We start from the raw sequence: 8,565 nt of genomic DNA, 5'->3' as shown, positions 1-8,565 counted from the left end.
ATAAGAAATTATTTATTATTTTATAGTTTTTATTAAATTAAAACATCACACAAAACACAACGGGCTCATATTTTGTTAACAATATACTATATGTTTATATACTTTTATTAAATATCATGATTCACAAAAAAAAATATTATTATTTTGTTTTACAATATACATGGCCTTTCTGTGTGAAAGTTGCATAAGTTTTTTGTGTTTTGTGGCCCCAGAGTGCAATTAGTTCGGTGTATTCAGCGGAGCAATAGGCTACTTGTAAAGCTTTGAAAGATAAAAACTGCAAACCGCATTATGAATAAGAATTCATTTAATGTTGTTTATTTATACACTAACAAAGCCATTAAAGGATCGAAACTTCTTGTCCAATAAAGTTCCAGTACTCAGTCATCCTCGAGGACATGTTCCCAATCCGAGGTCGGGCTCTCGTAGCCGTTGTCGTATGCAGATGGTTCAGTATTGGCACACGTCTCTATCTGTGAGTTTCCACCTATTGTCATCGTCGAGTCTGACAAGAGATAATCACACCTTTGTGTTCTGTTTCTTGGCTGGTCACTGTCTGAATCTGATTCGAAATCTGAATCGGAATCAGAATCAGAGTCCACGCAGTTGAGAGATTTCTGAACTTGCTCAGCTTCCCGGCGTTTTAGTACCTGGAATCTACCCATAACATCACTCATATGGCTGCTTCTGCCAATAGTAGCCATCTCCGAAGCCTCTGGATTGTCCTCCTGGTCATCCATTCTTGTCTCTGAGGAGTTAAGTGACTTGAGTTTGCCATTTGTTTCCTGCTGCTCCAGAATCTGAAACCTGTCTATAACACCAATGTCTGGGTCCGGGCAGTTCTGAGACTTGAGTTTGCGCTTTGTTTCCTGCTGCTTCAGAATCCGAAACCTGTCTATAACATCATCATGGGTGGATACAGGGAACTCCTGCTTTATCGTGTCCGGTGTCTGAACACCAGGCTTGAAGTTTCCATGATTTTCCTGTTCTAAACAGCCGGTGAAGCTGCTGGCCAGAAGTGAGAGCACTGCACCAAGGGGAGCAGAGTTGAATCTAGAGCTTTGTGGTGCGTCATGACTCATTGTAACTACATTGTTCCCACAATTGCTCCCGTGTTTGATGATTGGTTCAGCCGTCTCCTTCTCTACCTTGTTTATGATGGAAACTGATTCCTGAGGGTTAAGAAAAGGTTCATGCTTGAAGGTTGATGCATCTGCAGAGACCTCTGAGAAAAGTAAAAGATGAACTGTTAAAACAAATACTTTTGAAGCGTATTCGCAAGATGATGTGCATGGTTCATTTCTTATACTATATCTACACCTGTTCGCCAATTTTTAAAAAAATTTCTAGCCATTAGAGAAAGATACAAAACCGGTCGTCTACATATGATTTACTTAATTATTGAAATGGACCTGAGACTAACAGAATCCTAATCTCATCTACCTCCAAAATGCTCTTGCAATCCAGCTCTAGTAGTCATTAATACTATCAGACAAAGGAGACGGTTAGTTTGAAAGTTACAAACCTCTATTCTGCAATTTGAGATTACCAGTCTCTTTCTGGATCCGATGGTACCGAGCCAGGCAAGTTGTGGAGCATAAGGCAGCTTCCGTTTCAAGCCAGAGATTCTTGTACAAAAGAGTTTGTGGGTGGTTTCTTCGCCGTCAGGAAACTTGGAAGCAAGTATGTTCTTAATACTCTGCAAAGTTAAGATTACGTCACGAGTTTACAAATATGCAAAAAAAAATGTACTATGTAAATAAATACCTGCGTCATCTCATCCTTATCTACAGATTCTTTAGAGCCAAAGCTGTCCAGTGGCTTGACATTAAACCCTTGAAACTCTTTAGCAACTACATTTGGGGCCTGAAAAGGGTATCAATCGTTAAGCAACTAACAGCAAACAAGAACAAGCAGCGTGTATGTTCTAGTGAAAACCAAATAGGTCCGGATCGTAGCACAAATCAAGTACCTCGTTAAGGTCGGCCACATTTGGTAAGGAAACATGCATAGCTTGTGTACAGGTGATTTTCTTTGAACACCTGGTGAGATTCTCTACTACTTTATCAAGGCTCTCAAGTTGTTCTGGCTTCAGCAAGCTTCTATTGCTGAAGCATTCATAAACAAGCACTTCTGACAGATTATGCAAGGCACTAACCACGGAAGAAACTCTTGTAGAAGAAGCCGGGGATGTGAAACCTCCTTGATCACGTAGAGGTGATTGACCAGTTGAGACACCATCTGCATTCGATCTACTACTACTCCCTTTGATACCCAGATCTGGCAACAACGTGGACTTCTCATCAAACTGTTCCAGGAGCTTACATGCCTTGGCTTGAACATCTTCACTAGCTTCAGAATGGGTTTCATAGCTGAGAGCTGACTGAGCAGCAATCCTGTTATCAGCTTTCATTGACTCACTTCCCTCAGAAGATACCATCAAGTGGTTCCAAGATCCATGCTCATCACAATTTAAATCAAACTGTAGCATCCGGGGAATCTTTGAACTAGTTGAGCCAACCGTCCCATCGCGAAGATTTGGATTCTCCGAGACGGGAGGAGCAGTCACACTTTCATGCGTACCATAGGCAGAACCAGAATGGTAATGTGGAGGACGGTTGAGATCAAAAGCATTGGTAGTAGCACAAACACCAGAAGGAGGGATAGGCAGATAGAAAGGCTCCTGAGAGTTTCTGATAAGCATGTCAGCTAAGGAAGACACTGTAGCTGAGCTATAAGGAGGCACCCATTGCCTTGTCTCCTTCGAATATCCACTCTTGTCGTTGCTAGAATCTTCACCCCCGTGACCTGCAGAGAGAAAATATAATCATTAAACTTTTATGTAATTCATGATCTCATCACACGAGCTAACATAAACATCATCAAAACTAGACTCATCTCGAAACCCTCACAGTACCATTAAACAGTTAAACCCCCCAATTTGAGTGATTAAAATATATATATACCGAGTCGAGTGAGAAACGATACTAAAGGCACGGGAGGGCCAGTATAATCACCAGACGACGGCGATCGGTGATGAGGAATCATCGGATCAAACCTTTGATCGGAGGACTCTACAGGATGGGTTGCGAGAAACTGCGGCGTAGAAGCTGGTGGATGAGGTCGAAGCCAGTACGGGTGCGGTACCCCACCGAAACCGCCGTAGCCTAATCCATCTGCCATCCTCGAAGAAGAAAAGTGATTCTGCAGCTCTAAGTGCTGCTGAGGCTTGGCTTTAAGTTAATCCAAATTAGAATCTTCCTAATTGGCCAGGTCTTATATAGGGTTTTAACGTCACTGCGTCATTATCTACACAATTTAATGACCATTAGTTTATACATAACCACGATTTATTTAAAATACAGGAAATACCGGACCGATAAACAATGGAAATTTAGATATTTATCATTTAGATAATCATGATTTATTAAAAATACAGGTAATATCGGAACGATAAACATCGGAAATTTAGATAACTGTAATTTCATATATATATATTTATCTTAATAAAAAAGTTATCATTTTTTTTGTAAACAAAAGTAACATTGTATCTACTTCCCATTTTTATAAAAGGTGAACATTTAGTACATACTATATGTATGAATATGAAACGAGCATATGAGTTACATGCCGTTGATAAAGACAATGAACTGGTCGCCAAAAACTTGAACATTTTTATCTGTTGATCTTGTTCATAGGAACAGCCTCGGAAGGCGCTGCATTTACACTCGAGAAGACTTCCTTCTGTCTAAACTAGCCATCCTTGGGTCATAATCCAAGGAAATTGCATGCTTAGTCTTCGATATAAGATTCTAGAGAACCAATGTAGGTTTTCTCTGTGGTTAGTCTCTTATCCAGATCCAGTACTCAGATTGGTGAGGTTCTTGGTATACACATGACACTGTTAGTTTCATTTGTATATGATCACTTATTTATAGATTGTGAATGTTGTTGGCATTATCTTGATCCTCACTATGTGCACGCCCGGTCCCATGCATTGAGAGTTTTTATTTTGTTATTTGTAGTTTTGTTTGTGTTTGTGAAAAAATTAATGCTAAGCAGTTAATATTGGCAAATGAGTAATGATGATGACAAGTGCTGACGCTATGAAGAATGGTTGGTACTCAAGTATTATATGGTCTTTCAATCTGTAGAGCAATCTTTATAACTCAGGAAAAATACGAATAGAGCTATAGTAATCTTTGCAATTATTATTCAAAAAAAAAAAAGATCTTTGCAATTTCATTGTCAACTGGAAAAAAAAAGCGTTTAAAAAAAGCTTAATTATGTAACAAGAACTCTAATAGAGAGTCAGAGTAGCTGCTAGAGTGTTAACATCTCATCATAACGTTATACATGTATACAACCAAATACCCTCTTACACTCGCCCCTGATAAGGTGAAAACTGAAACCAAAACCAAATAAAAAAAGAACCTGGTTCGAGCACAATATATACATACAATAAAGGTTCTGGTTTTCAGATCATCACGGAAGCTGCTCGGAAGTCTGCGGTTAGACTGCAAACTGACATCAAGAACAGGATTGCAACTACGGCCGCCCTAAGAAGTCCTCCGGATGAACACCTCACGGACACAAACTTTCTAAACAATAATCCGGTTTTGTTCTTTGATGGCTTCCCCTTCTTCATGGCTTCTCCATCCCTATCCTCCTCAACCTGTGTGTGTAGCATTCAATTTGTTAAGATGTAATCCCAAAGAATAAAAAACAAGAGAAAACCGAGTAAGTCATGTGAAGGTGGTTATTATTCTTACCTCTCTCTTGATAGTCTGAAGCTCTAGACTTCTCGATTTAATACCTTCAAGGTTACTTTGCAGACGCAACCTTTTTGAGGCACTTCCATGGACTATATAGTCAGTGGCACAACCTGAGGGTTGTTCCCGCCGAGCCTGTAACTTGATGATACCTGTTCTTGAAACATCATTGCTCATGTCACCTACCGAGTGCTGTGCATATGCAATCTGATGTGGCGCTGACCCTTCCTGCTCTGGAACTGCGTCGTCGTCTGGGAGATCAAGAATCGAGTCCACAAAGTCGGATATATATGTATCCACTTCGTTTGTACCGTACTGAGTCTGAACCTGGGAGCTGTTGCTGTGGTTCCCTGAAAAGTCACTCAAGCCAGACTGAAATGCGTTGAGAGAGAATCCAAGCTCGGATTGGAGTTGAGAGTGTGATGGGGAGAACATTGTGTAGTTCAGTGACTCCAGCTCCGGAAAAGCCAGATAATCAATATCTCCAAGCTGTGATTCAATATTTAAAAAAAAGAAAAAATCATTTAATTTGCAAAAACTACACTTCAGACAGCATTTATCTAAGTTAAACTCTGCAATGTCCTCACCTGGGCGGTTGTAGCCTCAACGCAAGCACTGGAGACTAGAAGAGAAGATTCGGAAATGTCATAACGCTTCACGTCTTCTGTTTTTAACGACCACTGATACTTGAGATCTAGTCTCACCAGGGGAAGATGTTGCAGCAGTTGGAGACAAGACATCCTGTTCTGCAGCTTCATCCAACTTTGAATCTTCATCGGCTAAACTCAGGTCTTGTTTCTTGAACAGCTTGCATATAACAAAAGGACTCTGCATATATATCAAAAAACAAGTACATTATGGTTGTCAATGGGTTACAACTAACTCTACATGTGTTAGCATTTTAATTTACCTGGCCAGGATTGGTGCCACTGAGGTCATCCTCGGTGGCACGGTACTCGTGCATGATCCAGTTGGTTCGTGTCCCCTTAGGAGCTCGACCAGAGTGGAAAACCAGAGTTCTCTTCACGCCGATGATGCTGTTCTTGCCGGATTTGATCTTCCGGTCTTTCCCTGTGGCTTTCCAGTAGCCTGCGATTGTTGCCGGTTCTGTCTACTTCCGTTTGGGTACTTCCGGTCCAATGGACAGAAGAATAACCACTCTGAGTCGTTGTCTTAATCACAGAGAAACCTACAACACATATGATCACAATCAAACACCCAAAACCTATAACTCCTTAACATATTCCTAAAATAGGAAAAAATTATAACTTAGATTCAAGAAAAAAGTACAAATCGTGAATCTAAGTCAAGAAGAAGAAGATAAGGTACCAGGTAAATCCCAAGGTTCCCATTTGCAGATGTCGATCTCTCGGATGGCTGTGACGTCGTCATCGTGGCCGTTGATTTTCCTGTGGAGATAGAAGCGGACTAGCTCTCGTCAGTTGGACGGAATCTCAACCCCACTGGTAACGAATCTAACGTCAATACTTTTATATTCTGATTCGTAGATGCCATTTTTTTAACAAATCGGGACAAGGAAGAACCACCCAATATTGAAAGATTCCTTTTTTATTATTAGAGATGCGATTCGAAGGTATCGAGAAGAAGAAGAAGAAGACAATAAAATTTTCACAGTTGCCCTAAGATTGGTTGGATACGATTTGGTAAAGTGAAGAAGAAGAAGATTGTGAAGTTTGATTTTTCTTTATCATTGTGGTCAAAAGTATTATAGAGGTGATTACTGGCGCGTGGGGTCAATGCTATATACACGCGCCAAATTACGCGGTTGGGAAATTAATGAAAGTACTGTTTATCCTTGACGATCTTTAAAAGAGCGTAATACTGAGATTATCGCAGGGGTAAAGTAGGGAAGTGATGACATGTAAAGTAAATTGTTTAGTGTTATGTCAGAGTACAAATGATATCATGACACGTGGATTCGAGCAAGGAAGTTCGGTGTCGGCTCCACTTGTTGAGTTTCTCGGATGGTTCCTTGACTTGGAAAATTGTTTTTGTTTTTTTGTTTTCGATTCTCTCGGACAATGAAAGAACAAAAATGTGTTTCTTTTTCTTTTTTTTTTTTTTAATTCAGACGTTGTTGCTTCATACATTTTAGTTATGGATAACAATTATGATATGAGGTAAGACGACCATGACTCAGTCATATGACACAAAGTCTCCTTCGTTATTCCTCCTCAATTGGCAATTTATGTCATGCCCTAGTTTTTGGTATCACTAACGGTGACATTAGGTAACTTACAATGCTGAATAAATATCAAGTCCCCTGCGATTAGTGAATTCAAAAACTCTATAATTTCTCTCTCAGATTCAACATTCAACAGTAAGAATGAGTTGCACAACTTGTTACGCTCAATCCTTTACCTTCTCTACAGAGCAGTCTCGAGCTGACTGTCTTTGCAGTTGCCCCATCACAAGTTTCCTTCATGAGAAACTTGCTAATAGACACCAATGTGACATATAATTTCATTTCTACTATTACACCAAACCAATGTGACATTATTTTAAAAAAATTGATCATCTTCTTCACATGTATTCTTCTCCTTTTTCACGATTGCCATGGTGTAGCTGATGTTGTTCTCTCATGATCAAACTCTTCCTCATTACTCTATTCATCTCTGTTTCAGTTTGCTTGTGAGAACAAATACAATAAAAGGCAAAGGCCCATGGTATTGGAATCATTCGTGCCAATCTTACTACACAATACCGCCGCCGTCTAGTCGCTGGTTCCACGGTCTCTCCTTCTCCGCCGACGTCTAGTCGAAAAGAGCAGTTCCTCCAGTAGAAGCTATGTTGCCGTGAATCATCATCACATGACCCCCTCTTACCATCGTAGATCCGACTATCATGTTCCTCTTTGTGCTATCCTTCTGATTTTTTTCATCTCTTTCTTTTGTTTTCACTCATTTTTTTCACAAATCAGATAAGTTCAACTTTGAGTTATCACTATGCTTATATGCACATATATTTGATGTTTTCCAAATAATGAATCGTCGAATCCAGATGTTAATGGAACAAGTTGACCATAGCATTAGCTGGTTTAATTATTTTAGTTCGTTTGGCTAAGAGTAAACTGAATAAAACTAGCAAACCGATGTAAAATTATGGTGTTAGGATTTAAACCTTTGCCTAGTGCTTTAACTTAGATTGAAATCAATATCAAAAGCTCTCCCTTTATACACTCAAAGAAAACTGTTTCTCAAGAACAACTATAGAGATTACAAACAATGATTAACACAAAAACCCTAACACTCGTAATGCTTAATCTCTTGTTATCTCTTATGCTCTTGCTCTGTCTCTCGGATGATCTTTTTGGGATAATTCAGAAGCCACGAAACCACCTCCTTTTATATAACATGATCACCTCCTTTGTAAAGTCTTTGACCGACATCAACTAACGTAGTTCCTTTTTATGCAGGATATTTTGTTGGGCTTCGAAGGATTTGGCCCAATAACTCACAATCTCCACCTTTGGGCCAATCTTCTCATCGTCTCCTTTTCTTCGATAATACCGTAGAAGCTTTCAAGCTTCCATCTCCTTCCACCTTTGATCTGAAAAGCTATCTGTGACAACTTCGCTGTTGAATCACCACTGTCTGCCATGCTCCTTGTCCTTATATTTGCAGTGAGCCATGAACACCAAACCAGAAACGGCTATCTTCACTCATCTCCCTTTTCACCGAGAATCTCTTGCGACGGTGATGACGTCTCGCCAACGAATTCTCCGTCTCGGCGAGTCCCGTTTCTTCACCCTATCTCACTTTGATTCCTTATA

General features: G+C 39.9%; 2 pseudogenes across 1 annotated transcript; both read right to left on the bottom strand.

Moving 5' to 3' along the window:
* Positions 1 to 269: 269 nt before the first annotated feature.
* On the bottom strand, positions 270 to 3,259 carry LOC125575099 (annotated as a pseudogene). Its single transcript, XR_007329822.1, has 5 exons — positions 2,967 to 3,259; positions 1,973 to 2,808; positions 1,768 to 1,866; positions 1,526 to 1,699; positions 270 to 1,225 (listed from the first exon to the last, which is right to left on the bottom strand). The product of XR_007329822.1 is annotated as an uncharacterized LOC125575099 (transcript).
* Positions 3,260 to 4,253: 994 nt separating this feature from the next.
* Positions 4,254 to 6,479, bottom strand: LOC125594377 (annotated as a pseudogene).
* Between the last annotated feature and the right edge of the window lie 2,086 nt (positions 6,480 to 8,565).

Source organism: Brassica napus, assembly GCF_020379485.1.
Source record: "Brassica napus cultivar Da-Ae chromosome A6 unlocalized genomic scaffold, Da-Ae chrA06_Random_3, whole genome shotgun sequence".
NCBI classification, from domain to species: Eukaryota; Viridiplantae; Streptophyta; class Magnoliopsida; order Brassicales; family Brassicaceae; genus Brassica; species Brassica napus.
This window is presented reverse-complemented; position numbering and strand designations above follow the sequence as displayed.